Below are 18,645 nucleotides of genomic sequence, written 5' to 3'. Positions count from 1 at the left end.
AATGTGAGAAAGCAGCATGGGGTGCGTTCAAGGGTGTGTGTCGCAATTTCCTTAGCAACCACAGGGCTCACAATTACTCTGAACTTGTAGAACGTATGCTGGCAACATACAAAAAATGAGGTGCAATATGTGTGTCAATATACACTTTCTGTGTTCCCATTTACACTTCTCCCCCTCTAATCTGGGTGCAGTGAGTGACGAGCAGGTCGAACTCTTTCACCAACAAATCGCAGAAATGGAAAAACGTTATAAAGGCAGATGGTCTCCCAGATTACTAGCGGATTACTGCTGGAACACAGTCTCAGATGTTCAATACGCCTGCTACAAGCGGAAATCATACAGAAATACGTTTTCAGGGTGGCGACAGACCTGGAAAACCTGGAAAACCGGGAAAAGTCAGGGAATTTGAGGTGTCAAAAAAAGTCAGGGAAATGTCAGGGAAAATCGTCTTCATTGACTTCGAACACTCTTTTGACGAAAATTGTTATAACTCGGGCACTATGGGAGCAATCTACATCGGATAAGTTTTGTTTTGCAGCTAAAACATCAGCGCATGCAACCGTGTACAAGTCAGAACGCCGAACCGAGGAAGGGAGTTTGGGGGCGCGACCCCCGAATTTGAATGAAAAAAACATAAAAATCTGGAGTTTGCCCCCCCTCTTCTTCCGTTATTTGGGAAGAAGGCGCGAACACTGGACCGAAAAAGGGGGCTTGGGGGGCACGTCCCCCGAATTTTAATGGAAAAAACATAAAAATCTGTAGTTTGCCCCTCTTCTCCCGCTATTTTGGGGAGAAGATGCAAACTTTAGTATTCTATTCAAAGAATGGACATTTATCAAGAGAATGAAACATGCTTCATGTTCTTGGGTGCCATACAAGTTGAATAATAAGCCAAAATGTGATATTTTTTTTAACAGAAAATAGGTAATTTGCATTTCTGGAGGAAAATTGTTATAATTCGGGCACTATGGGAGCAATCTACTTCCGATAAGTTTTGTTTTGCAGCTAAAACATCATAGCATGCAACCGTGTACAATTAAAATCGCCGAACCGAGGAAGGGGGGTTTGGGGGCGTGACCATCGTATTTCAATGAAAAAAAAAACAAAAATCTGGAGTTTGCCCCCCTCTTCTCTCGCTATTTTCGGAAGAAGGCGCAAACCTTAATATTCTCTTCAAAGAATGGACGATTCCGAAGAGATTGAAACTTGTTTCATGTTCCTGGGTGCCATACAAGTTGAATAATGAGCCAAAATGTGAAACTATTCGGAAATGTGTCATGGATATGTTGCGGAGAGGGGGGAGGTTGGTCATCAATATGAATTTACCTAGGCTTGCTCCAGACCTGTGTCAGAGTTTCAACCCAAACAGAAGAGTATGAAGGTCCAAAAAGCACATTCATTTCGTAATCTGCACCATGATACCATATGGTTTCATCGGGCCAGAACGACCTTACTCTGATGATACCATATAATATCATCGAGGGAGTAAAGGTTGAGCCTCTAAATATTACGTGGAAAATGCATTGAATTATCATTTTTTTCTTGTCCGTATGGGAGTAGTAAGGATTGGATTGATTTGTTGTTTTAAGTCCACTTTATGCACAGTAAGGCTAATCGGGACTGGGCCTACAGTTTAAAGTGGGATCCGAGCCACTACGTACCTCCACCGGGAATCGAACCCGGGACCCCTTGATTACAAGGCGACGACGCTACCACTGCGCCATCGGGGAGGCCATCGGGAGTAGTAAGGAGACGGAACTGTCAACAGATGGAGGGGATGGGAGCGGGTGGCGCCGTCCGATAGTTGTCGGACGTCGTAGTAAGGCATTTTGTTGGGCAAACTGAAGGAACATGGAAACAAATAGGTTCCATTGAAACATACGATTTTTGTCGAATATCGGCACCCGACAAAGTATCTCATTACAACATGTGACAGAAATTGCATGCATGGGACTCTTATGATTTTTGTTCGATGTCTTCGGACTGCAACATTCAACAAAAATCATATGCATAAACAAGAAGAGCTTTAGACTGTAAATATGCTGCTGGAATCTTGTTACTCTTCTGGCTTACTTCACCTCATTTAATGTAGCAGTGCTTTCATCCTCCTGACGTATTACTGGTTTCGCACAAGTTAACATACGTTTACAATCACATTAGATATCAAGAACAATCCAACAAAACGGGATATATATTGAATACTATCACGAAAAAGTGAAACATAAATCTGAATTGGTGAACGTTATAGAAATTGGCAAGTGCATGCTCACAACCTCAAATTTACTGCAACACTAGTATTGTAATGAAATTAACACCATTTTCTGTCCTGTCTGTTTAAACTCGTGAGAGGTGCTCATTAATCTCTCACTGAGTAACGTTAATGTCCAATATTATGAAATAAAATATAATAAATACGTAAATATTTTAATATCATATTTACTCGAATCATTCAATCATAAAAGCAAATCACTTTCTTCAAGAATTGACTTTTTTCTGCCAGCCCTGCTAAATTTTTACTTTCCATCTACTGATTTATACGAGGGGTGGCCAGAAAGTAATTTCCGATTGATTTCCGACTATAGAGTTATAAGTACATGGAATAATTCCGACAGCCACATTAAATCATGTATTTCCCACAATTTTTTCAACTTCTATGAAAACCATGTGCATCACAGAGTAACGTGGCAGGGTTCTAACGAGAGATCGAGTGCTTATCTACCGTCACACGGGAGCCACATCTCCGGGTTTTGTCACGCGAGATGTGTTTTGAATTACCAATCTAAGTTCGCACCATCAGCATTTGTCGAGAGAGAAATAATGGAGCTCAGTCGTTAGGGCGTCTGACTACCATGCGAGAGACCCGGGGTCGATCCCCTGCGGAGGAGAACCGGGATGTTTTCCACCTATTCAAACTGCTCCGGCGCCCACCCAGCGTCACATCAAGCGGGTACATGGAGGAAACTTTGAGGGATAAAGGTAGCCAGGAGCGTGGTGCTGATCACATCACCCCCGCCTTCAGCCGTTATCAAGAAAGTGTGGGGCCCTAACTCCACACTCCTATACACCTTCATGGAAAAGTGCAGGGGAGCACTTTACTATTACTTTTACTTCCTCCAAAATCTGTTCCAACATATAAAACTGTCACGAAAATACGTAGACCATGTGATCTACAATTTAAAATAATCGTTTAAAAGCACAATGGAGTATTAAGTTTCGGTATATTTAGCAGATAAATGTTCTAAAACAAAAACGCGAATTTTGGGAAACGTAATACTGACAAGTCAAAAAAAGATAATACCAATTTTTGGTGCCATAATATATCGGTATCTGTCACGTGAGATTGATTGATTTTAATTTTTTGTGTGCGTCGCCACTTATGGTCATTATGCACCCTTCAGTATATATGGGGGAAACTCCATTATCTAAAATCCTTACCTTAAAATTAAAAAAAGGGGTATGGAAAATAACTTTCCCAAAAGAACTTTCAAGATATCAAACTCTCACGAAGAGGCGTAAGCCATGTGACTTACAATTTGAAACAGTAGTTTAAAAATAACATGAAGGAATAATTTCAGATATTTACCAGAAAATGCGCTAAAATGAAAATGTGAATTTTGAGAAAAATAACTCGGTATAGTAAAAAAAAATAAGAAAATACACCAATTTGAAAAAAATAACAAAATATCAAGGTCCCTACCGATTAGGCATAAATAAAACATGAATATCAGTTGTAATTTATTGCATTAGTAACAGTGAGTCTTAACCTAATTTTCGGCATAATCACCAACGTTGTTCTGGCATTTGTCGTAGTATGGCACTAAATTTTCTATGCCCATGGTGTATGTGTCTGACAGAAAAGACTGGAACTATCTCTACCGCACTGTAGCTGTCACATCCTTGCCCTGCCAGAAACCTCTTCAGTTAAACAAGGAGATGAAAGTCGGTACATTCAAGGCCAGGGCTGTACAGGGAGTGGTCCAAGATCTCTCACGCAAAGGGCCCGTATGTACTCAGCTGTATGGGGTTGTGCACATTCAATTGGCCTTCCGTGAATTGTCTGCACTATCATCTGACCATGCACGACGTCCTGTCTGCACACCTCACACAATTGCTGGTGGCTCTGTGCCAAATTCTGAGAGTGCATTGTAGACTAGGTTCGGTGGGAGACTGTATGACAGCTGCAATCTTTAACCTAGAACTGTCCTAAAACGGCTGCATTGCAACTGTACCAGATTACTGCTACATGCCACTTCTTCCTGCCTGCATGGGTGTGTGTCTATCTCTGACCACCATTGGAGCTTTTTTCAGGATGCTCCTCGTATATGAACTTTCAGAAGCTTTTATTATTAGAGTGTTCCTGTTTTAATGTGTGGTTAGCTAAATCAGGTACCTATACAATGCAATTCTATAAGTTCCTTGCGTTAAATATCTAATACCTACATACCCTTTTCGACAGCATTAATAGTATAACTGCATGTTGTCAGTTTCACAGTACTTCACTTGGATATACTGCACTGAAGCAGAAATCCCATTGATAATGTAAGGAAATATGACACTTTATTTTGTTCGATTCAATTGTTTCACTTATATGCAAGAGTTAAGTTGTTTGCTTTACAGAGAAGAGAGCTTTATGCATTGCAAAATGAGTCCGCACTCATGGTTCTTGCAAGCAGAAGGTTCCAAACCTCAGTGGAAATATCAACATATAATACCAAGAATGTATAAGGAAACTGAAAAATTACAAATTGTATTTCTTAATCAATCACTCTTCACTCTAATTTCATTTAGTCCTAACTTTAAAAATAATCAAGTATTTTATTTTAAACTTACTGCGTATGACAAAATTCCGTAATCCTTCCTTAGCTTGTGAATTGTAATAATTTTCCAAATTCACTATTTTGCAGTTTGAATTCAAATCATAGAGAATAGAGAAATTGAGTCAATTTCATAGAAGATAATATTGGTACTTAACAAATCCATACCTGGATCTGTATGAGTTTATTATTTCCATTTGCAAAAACATCGATTTAGTTTAGTTTGTAATTGTCAGGGAAAAATGTAAATTTTGTCCTGGAAAACCTGGAAAAGTCAGGGAATTTCATTTCTGCTTGTTTGTAGCCACCCTGGTTTTGAAGGTGCGTTACTTTTACTGTTTTCTTTAATGATTACTATTTTACTGCAACTGCAAATTTTAGTGCATGTCATAACTACATCATTTACAATCATATTTGGTATTCTATGAACCCAATGTATTACTAAAATTCACACTATCACATATGCTATATTTTACCCTTCTTTTAATGTACGGTGAAAATTTTTCAAAATGGTTTCCGCCAGAAATGGTACGTGATACAGCATTTTTGTTATGATTTTTGAAATCAGCGCACCCGATTTATTAAAGATCACCTATTTTCAGGAAGCGGCAAAACAAAAAGTTTTAATTTGTTCCTCAGTGTAATTGAGCTACCGAGGGAGGGTAAGAAAAAGAAGACAGGGAGAGATAGAGATACATATCAAGGACGTATTTAGGGAGGTTCCGGGTGTCCGCCCCCCCCCCCTTCCGAAATACTTACTGAGTACTAAAATTAAATAATGAAAATAGTGATATAATAAAAAAAATAGAATAATTAAAATATACTTGTTTAATCGTGGGTTATTTATTTCCTCCAAACTTATTGGAAGGCAAGGATTATATTGGGGTCATACGACTTTGAATGACAGTACCAAAGAAGATTTATGCAAGATTTATTACTACTTAGAATAATACGCATAAAATATTACCAGGAACTTTACTTTTCGTCAACTAGATCTAACATCCTCTTTTGATATTCAATAAATATTCTATTCGTTACCTATTTGACTAATTTCCGTCTTTTTTTAAATATCTTTTTACAAATTTTGCCGACCTTAACTACACGTAAGCTAGATAATGAATACGCGCTGTTGTATCACAATCCTTGCAGCGTCCTGTTACCTATTCAAGTAATAAAAACATTACAGGGTGATTCAAAATGAACGGTGCAACTTTACACAGTTATTATGGCGTGACTATTCATGATAGAAAGTCAAACAAGGCCTCAATATAGCCTAAAGAAAGACTTTGGAAGTTTTCTTCTCACTAACGTAAGTGGGCTTATTCTGCTTAGCCGATGCTCCACCAGGATCGCCAGTGTTGCAAAATGGCCAGTGACCAGTAGAAGGTGTATTGTGTGTTGGAGCTATCAAGATCTGATTCAATCACAACGGTGCAAAGACATTTCCACATGCGTTTTGATAGTAATGCATATGTTTCACCGTTCCGAAAGATTTGCCAAAGTTACAACTGTGAATTGGTAGTGTCTTCGAAACCATTGACAATGACTTGCTGTCTCGTACATAGCAAATACTTGATTATAGTTTGGACGTTTACCGTATTACACGTAGTTCCCATGTTGAATCTTTGTAATGTGAGTCATGTGAGTAAAACTTCCACAGTTTTTCTTCATCTTGATGCCTTGTCTGATTTTCTATCATTAAATAGTAACGTCATAAGAACTGTGTAAATTTGCACCATTTATTTTGAATTACCCTGTATATTAATTAATTAATTCGAACATTTTAATTAATACTATTTTAATTTATTATGATTACTATTATTATTATTATTATTTTGAGATGCTCGGACCCCCCAAAATATATTTCTAGATACGTACTTGATACATGTAGGGTGGAGGGAGAGAGATAGAATAAAGAGAGAAAAGGAAGAAAGAAAGAGAAAAGAGAAAGGGAAAGAAAAAAGAAGAGGAGTGAGAGAAAGGAGTAGAGAGAAGAAGAGAAAAAGAGAGCGAGAGAGAGAGAGAGAGAGAGATGATGTTTTCTTGTCTCAATAGTCCTGTTCGTTTCGATTGCACTTTTAATAATTGGACTCATTCTACATTTCTCTCCTATGTTTGAGCTTCCCAATTTACATCATAGTTCTATAATTGGACTCCTTCTACATTTCTACCCTATGTTTGAGCTTCCCAATTTACATCATAGTTCTATAATTGGACTCCTTCTACATTTCTCCCCTATGTTTGAGCTTCCCAATTTACATCATAGTTCTATAATTGGACTCCTTCTACATTTCTCCCCTATGTTTGAGCTTCCCAATTGACATCATAGTTCTATAATTGGACTCCTTCTACATTTCTACCCTATGTTTGAGCTTCCCAATTTACATCATAGTTCTATAATTGGACTCCTTCTACATTTCTCCCCTATGTTTGAGCTTCCCAATTTACATCATAGTTCTATAATTGGACTCCTTCTACATATCTACCCTATGTTTGAGCTTCCCAATTGACATCATAGTTCTATAATTGGACTCCTTCTACATTTCTCTCCTATGTTTGAGCTTCCTAATTGACATCATAGTTCTATAATTGGACTCCTTCTATATTTCTCTCCTATCTTTGAGCTTCCCAATTTAAATCATAGTTCTATAATTGGACTCCTTCTACATTTCTCCCCTATGTTTGAGCTTCCCAATTTACATCATAGTTCTATAATTGGACTCCTTCTACATTTCTACCCTATGTTTGAGTTTCCCAATTGACATCATAGTTCTATAATTGGACTCCTTCTACATTTCTCTCCTAGGTTTGAGCTTCCCAATTTACATCATAGTTCTATAATTGGACTCCTTCTACATTTCTCCCCTATGTTTGAGCTTCCCAATTTACATCATAGTTCTATAATTGGACTCCTTCTACATTTCTCCCCTATGTTTGAGCTTCCCAATTTACATCATAGTTCTATAATTGGACTCCTTCTACATATCTACCCTATGTTTGAGCTTCCCAATTTACATCATAGTTCTATAATTGGACTCCTTCTACATTTCTCTCCTATGTTTGAGCTTCCCAATTTACATCATAGTTCTATAATTGGACTCCTTCTACATTTCTCCCCTATGTTTGAGCTTCCCAATTTACATCATAGTTCTATAATTGGACTCCTTCTACATATCTACCCTATGTTTGAGCTTCCCAATTGACATCATAGTTCTATAATTGGACTCCTTCTACATTTCTACCCTATGTTTGAGCTTCCCAATTTACATCATAGTTCTATAATTGGACTCCTTCTACATTTCTCTCCTATGTTTGAGCTTCCCAATTGACATCATAGTTCTATAATTGGACCCCTTCTACATTTCTCTCCTATGTTTGAGCTTCCCAATTTACATCATAGTTCTATAATTGGACTCCTTCTACATTTCTCCCCTATGTTTGAGCTTCCCAATTTACATCATAGTTCTATAATTGGACTCCTTCTACATATCTACCCTATGTTTGAGCTTCCCAATTGACATCATAGTTCTATAATTGGACTCCTTCTACATATCTACCCTATGTTTGAGCTTCCCAATTGTAATCATAGTTCTATAATTTGACTCCTACATTTCTCTCCTATGTTTGAGCTTCCCAATTTACATCATAGTTTTATAATTGGACTCCTTCTACATATCTACCCTATGTTTGAGCTTCCCAATTGACATCATAGTTCTATAATTTACAGGGGCGGCGCGTGCCTTTTCAGTCAGGCAGGGCACATTTTTCTTTTGGGTGGGGAGGGGGGCAGTTAACCTCTATATTCCTCTTTAAGGTTTTTGAGGGGAGTTCCTTGATATGGAGTAAGTAAATTGTTCGAACAATTTGGAATAAAATTAACATTCTGATCAAGATATCTCTCCAAAGAGCATTAAATACTCACTACGTAGGAATACGAAAAATCAGAAACATATGGAACAAATTACATGAATAAAAAAAACTCGAATACTGACGCTTGCAGTAACTAAACTTTGGGTAGATACTGGAATGATTAGGAAAATGTTACACTGCAGTTTCTCTTCCATTGTCAATGAATTGAAAGGCGTAGATATTAAAGTTTCTACATGATTCAATGTCATATTCACCAAGTATCCACTAATATCAATGACTAAGTAGGAAGATGATGCAGTGTTAAGTTCAGTTACAACACTTTACATTGGCCATGTACCCCCAGAAAGTTCGTTTATACTTACGAAGATATTCTGCATGTCAAGTTGCTGGAACACAGACACAATTACACAAATAAATAAACACGTACAGTAACTATAAAATCGCAAAAAACTAATTATTTCATAAGCGACCAATACGCACAGACGGAACGCAACGCAAACTCTCACACTAACTCAAATCCAAATCCGTATTACAATGGGAAGAAAGGAGGATCTTTTTTGAAAATACGAGGGACTAGTTTGTGCAATAAAAAGTGTTGTCAACTTTTCAGGTCGCCGGAACAAGCGCGAAGAAAAGCATTCGAGGGATTTTTTTTCTATCTTATTGCTGCAGGCTGGAAGAACGAATGAACTGCCTACCAAGCGTTGGAAACACTGAACGGTGAAGGAGGCAAACATGAATGGGCAGGGCACCTCGTTTACTGCCCAGAGACGGCTACGAATTTTGCGCTTTTCCATTGTGAGGGGACCGTCCCTTGCCTATGCTGTAAATGTTTGGATCAGTCAGTGACGTCACGGTCTCCGGGCAGAGCCGAGATTGGACTCTCTCCAACAGGACGCAGAAATATATTAGCCTCGCACAGGGTGCACACCCTGTACGTCTGGTTGCAGCAACGTAGGGGTTGAGGGAAAAAACAAAAAAAAATATTTACGCGTATATACCGATCGTCTCTTCAGATGAACTTTTTATGTTAAAATTGTTGTGGGGCAGTGCCCTAGTTGCCCTTTATGTAGCATCGCCACTGATAATTTAACTCCTACATTTCTCTCCTATGTTTGAGCTTCCCAATTTACATCATAGTTCTATAACTGGACTCCTTCTACATTTCTCTCCTATGTTTGAGCTTCCCAATTTACATCATAGTTCTATAATTGGACTCCTTCTACGTATCTACCCTATGGTTGAACTTCCCAATTGACATCATAGTTCTATAACCCATACAGCACAACATGGTTTCAGATATGTTACGGATACGTAACTCTTGAAACATTGTAACATTGCAGCAACATTGCGAAACATTACTGTGATGTTTCAGGTATGTTTCAGCAATGTAAAAATGTCCGCGAATCTAACATAACATTCGTAATGTTACAGAAACGTGTCAGTGCAACATTACAGAAACGTGTCAATGTAACATTGCAGAAACATGTCAGTGTAACATTACAGATACATTTCCGTACAGTTTTGTGATATTTCAGTTACATTACAGTGATATTATTTCACATTATTGTTATATTGAATGGAATCAGTACTGTATTCATAAATGGCATATTTGAGGGGGGTTTGGGGTTAAACCCCCTTCAAAAATTATTACAATATTTACTTGTAAATAATTTCCTGAAAATAGAATTCACAGAATTTCTTTTAAAATCAAGTATTGTGATGCTGTGAAAGTGCCAGAGGTCTTGGGTTTGAAACCTCATTAGGCATGATGCTTAATATTTATTTTATTTCCCATCAATTGACCACATATCTCAATTAATCTAGTCAGGAGAAAAAGTGCATAAAATTGCCGATTATGCATTCGTTCATGTCAGACAAAGCTAGAGTTAAAAAAAACAAAAACTTTAGACACCTCAAAAGAAAATATGAAACATTAAACTGGTAATCATTATTAATACCTTCAATTGTTTACAAAGGAATAGAGTTTTACATGCAATAACAAAGCTCTTTGTGGTTTGCTGTGCCACGTCACAAGGAAGGTTGGATTGAGGGTGATGTTATCAGCATCATGCTCCAGTCACTTTTCGCCCACTTTACCAATTGATGATAGACTGGAAGCATGTAAACATTTTACTAAATACTAAAATTTACTTTGTGCATTGTGTTACTTTACGATGAAAAATCTGGTACAATAAGGTATATTCTATATATTAATTACAAAAGAATGAACAGATAATTTGAACATATCATCCCAAATAAAAATTCAAAATTAATGTAACAGTTAAACTGCAAACTTGCATGTTTGTAATTTATCACCACCTTGTACATAGCTATTGTGAATTATTTACACCATTTAGATTCTAATAATATTGGTTCTGCATTATTCTGGAAACATCTGAGATACCTTATTGGATACTTTCTGGAGATCATGCAGAGTGACTGACCTACAAGTTACCTGAATTGGCAGTCTATACATTTGATAAGAATATCCTACATACTTACATAATTGGAGAAATTGACCACAAAGTTGGCAACCGTTAAGTATGCCGTGCCACCCCAAGGTCTGCGGAGCCATGGATTATTATTATTAAAAGAATTAGTAAAAAATAAAAACTTGGAAAACTATCAGTTCACAAGAAAAAAGAGCAAAATGGACACAAGCTAAATTTGGGCAATTTTTGGGAACTAACAATATAAATAAGAATTAAACAATAACAGCAAATCAAAGTTTAAAAATTGATGAAATGTGTTTTGACATTCTCTATAATCTTGAAAATGTGCAGTATCAGAGGTTGTGCTTGCCAGTCAGAATTATTAATGCTATTACTGTTTCTTGTGAGAAATTTCCATTATCTTGTTGCTTCAAAGATGTTCTACGATTTCCTACATTACCATTTCTTCATGAAAATAATTTTACATAGATTTCCTAACTTATACCAAAACATTTCAAAATGAGAACGTGCAAGACATGATTTTTGAATGATTTATATTATATCTTTCATTTACTTTCAAAATGGTTGTGCTAGGCTAGGTTCGTCAGTTTCAGAATACACTGTGAGAAATATAAATAAGAACCTTGCAGTGAAGGGATCCCCAGTTCAATACCATGTGAAGGCACAGTGGTTGGAATCCCACTTTAAATTGTAGGTCTACTCCCGATTAGCCTATCTGCACATTAAGTGGACTTCAAACAACAATTCACACATGAAACAAATATAAAAGGATAAGTATTATCAAAGGAATATATATTTTTTCCACAAAAGAGTCTTTATTTTTTTTGTCTAAATACATTTTTTTGTTCAGTTGAAATTTCTGCAGACCACAAGTTCTCACTCAGACAGCCTCAGTGGAACAACATTCAGTTTTACCTGTAAAGAGAATAATGTCATGTAACATCAATTCTGAATTAGCATTCTGTGGGCAGAAATATCATTTAAAGAAACAAAATTTTGCATAAGGTCATTCCACATCAGACATCAGTTCAACCAGACCATGGTACCCATAATCTCAAATTTTCATGAAACTCGGCACATTTAATAATACTTTCATGGTGGTGAGAAACCATAGTTTTTCTCTCTCTCTAAGTTGTTCAGTAATTCCTCTTTCTTCCATTCCCAAAGCCTCCAAGTGCGAGCTGCACTGTCCTGGAAGAAAAATTCTAGCTCCCTTACAAATTATTCAAACTTCTTTGAAATTTCACATTACCAAAATAATAGAAAGAAAATATGACAACGTATCACATTCACATTTTAGTACACCAATAAATTAGTAAAATATTACCAGATTTTAGGCCAAAAACAATGTTTACTAAAATTTCGATTTTTCTTAGGTTTGATATATCATCTAACTAGCCCAGAAATAAAATAGATGGTGATTCATTTATCCTCTGCTTTTTTTTAATGACTACCGGATTTTATAGTTTTCACATTAACTCTTAAGAATCTAGATATCATTGAAGCACATTTTTGGAGTATAAAATTTTCAATAGCATTTTCATGGATGCCAGGAACGCAGGGCATGGAAGGAAAAGCCAAACTGGTGCCTTACTACTGGACCACCAGATCCACTTGGCAATTGGACAATATCTTCACTACTTGAGAAGCGGTTGGAAAACTATGAAGTGCTTTTTGTTGAAAATGGCTGGCTAGTGCATGCTAGTACCTTGGTATATCAGTAGCTATAACGTGCTCAAACACTACACAAAGTCTCATCCTAAGCCGAGGGATCAAATCTACAAATTGTACTACAAGTTACATTCCTCGTTAATTTTATTCCATGTATTAAAAAGTTATAGTAGTATTCAACTACTTTTTAAGATGTGTCTTTGTCATAGTAAATGTAAATAAACTAATATTAGTAATTATAAAGGTAAGAACAAAACATTCATGTTTGACCACAGGATGTTTTCAGGTAGGGCCAAGCACTGATTTTTTTTCAAAAGGGAGGGGGGAGGCATATTTTCTCCATAATAGTGTCACTCCCTGAAAGAAACACCGTCAATTCAAAGTTATCATATTTCTGCAATATCCTTTTAATAATTCACTCAAATGACTGTGACTGAAATAAAATGATATGGGTGAAGTATGAAATTTTAAGGTGACACCTTCCTGGCATCCATGAAAACCTTATTTAAAATTGTATACTCCAAAAATTGATTCTGTGATATCTAGATTCTTAAGAGATAATTTGAAAACTATAAAATGTGATATACATTTTTTAAAAAAATCAGAGAAGGAATGAAAACACCATCAATTTTATTTCTGTGTAAGTTAGATTATATATATGAAACTTTACTTTAAAAATATTTGAGTTGGTGTTGCAACTTTTCCTTTAAAAAAATCGAAATTCTAGTAAACCTTGTTTTTGGGCCAAAACCAGGTAATATTTTACTAATTTACTGGAATATGAATGTCACATTTTTCTCTGAAATCTATATTGTTCGGTTAACATTGTGAAATCTCAAAACACATTATATAATTTGAAGAGCGACAGAATTTTTTTCTCCTAGGACACTGCAGCTCACACTGGAAGGTTTGGGAATGGAATAAAAAAAAAAAGGAATAACTAAAAGTTGAAGGGGTCATAATTCAAGGTAAATACCAAAAAAATCATATGGTTTCTCACCACAATGAAAGATGAAATGTGCTGAGTTTCATTAAAATTGAGGATCATAAGTTCTCAAACCTCTTTTGTTGGTAGAAACCCTCCAATGGTGGTTGTATGACCATTTTAGAAAAAAAACACCTTATTAGTACATGTTTCTAGATATCAGAAACAATGTTCAAAAATATTTATTGTCTTTAGTTCTCCTGGAACATCCTTTTTCCAACATTGCAAAGGTGTTTTTTTTTCTCATGTAGCAAATTACGGAAACCTTAATATCTCAAAAAATCAGTAAAGCTAGAGACCTGAAACAAAATTCATTCTGTAGTTAATGAATCATACTTTCTATGATATTCAAGTATGTTTTGCTCAAAATTGCATTATAAGAACAAAAATTAAGGTGGTAATTTGGTAACAAGACAGTGGCCACGGTGGCTCAGTCGGTAATGCGTCTGACTACCATGCCAAAGGGCCCGGGTTCGATCCCCGGCCGGTTCAAATCCGGGAACTTTTCTAACGGTGGAAGCGGCTCCGGCACCCACCCAGCATCGAATAACATGGGTACCTGGGGAAAACCCTGGGGGGTAAAGGCGGTCAGGGGCATGATGCTGATCACATCACCCCCACTCATGACCGGATCAAGAAAGTGTGGGGCGTTACCCCCACACCCCCTATACGCCTTCATGGCGTGGTGCTAGGCACAGGGAACACTTTACTTCTTCTTTTCTTTTAGACATAAAAATGGATTTTTAAGCCAGAGGTTTTTATAATTAAGGAGTTTGTGACATAACATATGCGATCTAATTTGTGACATTGGTGTGTAATGTTAAGCTACATGTATACCTAGAATAATGAATGAAGCATTTCCTTTTTCTTTTTTAAAGTTGGGTTTAAAAAATCAGAAAATATAGTAACATAGGATTTTAATAGTTGACTTACCAGAAATTAAAATTACAAGGTATGACAATTGAAGATCTGTGAAATCCATCAACTTCTACATGAGCAAAAAAAAGTCACCGGCAATTGTTGGAAAAATGGCTGGCCCAGGAGAACTAAATACAATATTTTTTTGGGATATTGTTTTTAATATCTACAAACATGTACCAACATTTGTACTAAAAATGATTTTTTTTTTTTCTAAAATGGTCATGCAACCAATTACTTGGTTGGTTTGACATGGAATGACCCAGAATTGACATGAAACTATCCTTGAGTAAAATAAAAGCAAGCCATATATTTGAACTTCTGCAACCCATATCTGTTCTACAGGGCTACAAAATATTTTTACATTTCAGTCTTAATAAATACATTGTGTGTTTGTTTGTTGCAGCCAACTGATAAGAGAACATGATAGAAATATGAGCAAAATCATACTTATGCATCGCTAGGGCTTCTAACCAAAGGCCACTTTTTATTAACCAAAAAGACCTTTGTTCATCACAGTTTAAGACAGAACATTGCACAAATTTCCATGGAGTGGTTAGCACATTGCACTGCAATGATAGGGGTTCCAGGTTAGAATCCCAGCCTGGCCGTGGCTGAACTGCATCCATGAATAAAGAATTTCTAATAATAATAATAATCTTTACGATTAGCAAAAATGTGGCAGAAAAGTAAAGTAATATAAACCAAATCAATGAATCATCACCGGCGGTCGGTAGATAGGCCTTGGTCCTCACGGGCTGTTGCGCCACGGGTTATTACAATACTATTTGGAAAAGAAGTTTGCATTTCATTTCATTTTACGAAAAGAAAGAAAATAAGGTATGACTGAAGACGACCGGACCCCTCTCAGATTTTCTTCATATTTGGCATACTTACTAATTGAGGCCTGCTAATGATGAATCTGAAGTTAAAATTTGTCGGACATGTCTAGAAATTGCAAAATAATTGTGAATTATTGATGCTAGCCCCACAAATCATTGACGTATGGTTAGGTTAGGCAAACATAGTTAAAATTTGGTGTCGTGGTAGTATCAGGAATATATATATTTTGCTTGTGAAACAAAAAATTTTGCAAAAATCAACGGTTACCAGCCCGAAAACTAACGCCTTATTTTAGCTTATTTTGCAATTTCTAGATGTTTCCGACAACTTTTAACTTTAGATTCGTGATTTGGAGGCCTCAATTAGAGAGTATGCCAAATATGAAGAAAATCTGAGAGGGGTCCGGTCATCTTCAATCGTTCCGAAAATAACTACTGTGTTTACACTTGGCAAATATGGGTGAGGGGAGAGTTTTGCTAAGATTTCTTGCTATCTTTGACTTTACATGAATATTGTTGCTAGTGGCAGATATAAAAAAGGTGCTGATGCCATCACTGTACATTATGGAGTATATAATGGGAGATTACACTTTGAAACAAGCACAATAATGAATCCAGCACATGTGTAATTTCTACATGTTAATTTGGATCATCAACATAATGTTTTTTATGACTCCTTGAGCTAAAAAAATACAAATTAGCCCATCACAGAACGTTATTACTTACTTGTTTTCTGTCTAGCCAAGTTTGTCCTGCATAAGCCACAGCCACAACATCAGACACATCTTGCTCTTTAGTATTTGGCTGGTGTTGGCAAACAGTGCCTAGAAGAAAAAAAATCATAAATTGTAAAAGGAATAATTCATTTGTATGCAAACTGAAATGCAAAATTTTCCATAATTTGAACCCGTTGACAAAGCAAGTAGAAAATATTGCATTTCACATAAACTACTTATAAAATTACAGAACAGTAAAATAAAACATTCTAGAAGTCTGACAATACTTCCAGTGCCTGCATAAGATACCATACTGCTACGCCAACACAAAATATAAAATGAGTGAAACTTGCTGCTTATCCATTGCTGATTAACATGTATCTCTCATAACTAATAAAGAAGTAATAAAAAAGGTTCTAGCTGAATCACCTGGCAAAGCTAGTCACTCTATTATAATATACACTGTGTCCAGTCATGGCATGTGTCACTTTCAGAGGATTGCAGTCATTTAAACCAGTACCACATCTACTTTGTTTACAATTGCACTTCAATGTACATGGGCTATTTATTATTGAAGGGTTTAGCCACCAAATGAGAGCTGAACTAGTACGAATTGAGTTTCAGAAGTAATTTACAATTTGGCTGTAACTACTTTCACCAAGTGGTGAGAATACTCATGGAACTCTTTCACCAGGTTGTGAGAATAGCAGGAAGTACTGAAGACCAGAAATCACATTATAAGGTGTTGGAAGGGTAATGGTTCCGAATGTTTAATGATTTTTTTCAGTTTCATACGAAGATTAAGTATTGCGAAATTGTAGAATTTATTGTTACAATAAATTTGAACCCTGGTGAAAGTAATTACCACTGTTTGGAATTCCAAAGTGCAACTCATTAGCAAATAAATAAAAACACGAAAAAAGTACCTTCCGCAAGCATTTGTCGACAAGGCATTTTTCATTTGGAACACTTAGAGCTATAAATGGCCCACCCAACCTAACCACAAAAGCATTTAGAGGCATTTTTTGAAAACTAAAGAGCCCTAAACCTTACTTGCCTAACTTTATTAAGAAACCCCTTTGCATCATGCACACATGACAGTAGTAGTCCGTAATCAAGATGGTAGTAAACAAATGGCTGATTGCAATTGAGAAGTACATGTAAGTGAAACATTAATCTCAAAGCAACAACACAGAAAGTGATTGCTATAACTCTGAAGTACATGTGTAAACAGACATTGAACCATGAAAAAAATGCCTGTGTACCATAATGAAATTGTAATTAAACAATTGGAACTAGGACCAAACCATTTATGAATGTAATATTATCTTCATCCCTTCATCACGTGATACACTAGTCCATACATGATACATTTTTCCAACTGCATGGTGTGAAGGTAAAAAAGTAATGATCGCCTGCATGTAAACACACACCAATGTAATCTTTATACCACCAATAACTAAAGAATGTGTGTGACAGTGTAACAGGCCAGGTCAGGTCAGGTCAGAGATTACTCGCATGCACAGATTAAAACCTAGTGAAACAACTCTAAGCTAGCTTCACTAGTCACTCTGTCAAAATTTTACTTTGGTATATTCCATATTTAGATCAAATTCTGATTACATAAGTTTGCAATAATGTGACAATTATATTTTGAAGCAATGTAATCACAGAGTTGGTTAAAGTATTTCTTGTGTGCATTGCTGATTTAAGGTAAATTATCGCAATCACAAACACAAAAATTAGTTAGCAAATAAATCTTAAAAAAAATTGTTCTGTTACTTGTTCTTTCACCCACTTCAAGCTGTGGTAATTGTAATGCAGCAACATTTCATTGCGTACTGTAAAATTAGAATCTGAATTATAGGAGCACCATGTAAATCATGCTGTGATCTTCAGTAGTAGCCTGTTCGCTAAGACTCAAGCTACAATCCACACAGCTAAAAAAAAATTGCACGTGACAATGCTGCAGCCTTCGATTTACGTATCGAAATCGCAGAATGAATTAGTAGAAACGTATTTCTTATTAAATAAAAACCACTAACGTAACAACTTATGTAGTTCAAAGTATTCTACGCCTCTTCACTATGCACAGGGGGGTGAGAAACTTTTTTTAAGAGGGCACGTTTTGTACAAAATTAGGAAGGTGGTAATTATAATGTAACCGGAAAATGATACATTTTCAGCAACAAGTACTTTCCGTCTCTTCCATTCAATCTATTTTCGTTATACTATAAATGTGCACTGCTTATAGGTAAGCACTTTATTCCCTGTTATTTTAGTTTCATGAGGTGCGAGAAGTTCCATGCTTCTTCACATCATGTATTTTCAATTAAACAAACAAGACGAAATACTTCTTTAAATACTGGTTTG

This window comes from Lepisma saccharinum, chromosome 1 (genome assembly GCF_977018435.1).
Source record: "Lepisma saccharinum chromosome 1, izLepSacc3.1, whole genome shotgun sequence".
In the NCBI taxonomy this organism is placed as follows: Eukaryota; Metazoa; Arthropoda; class Insecta; order Zygentoma; family Lepismatidae; genus Lepisma; species Lepisma saccharinum.
The sequence above is the reverse complement of the archived record's forward strand: the minus strand, read 5'-3'. Positions refer to the sequence as shown.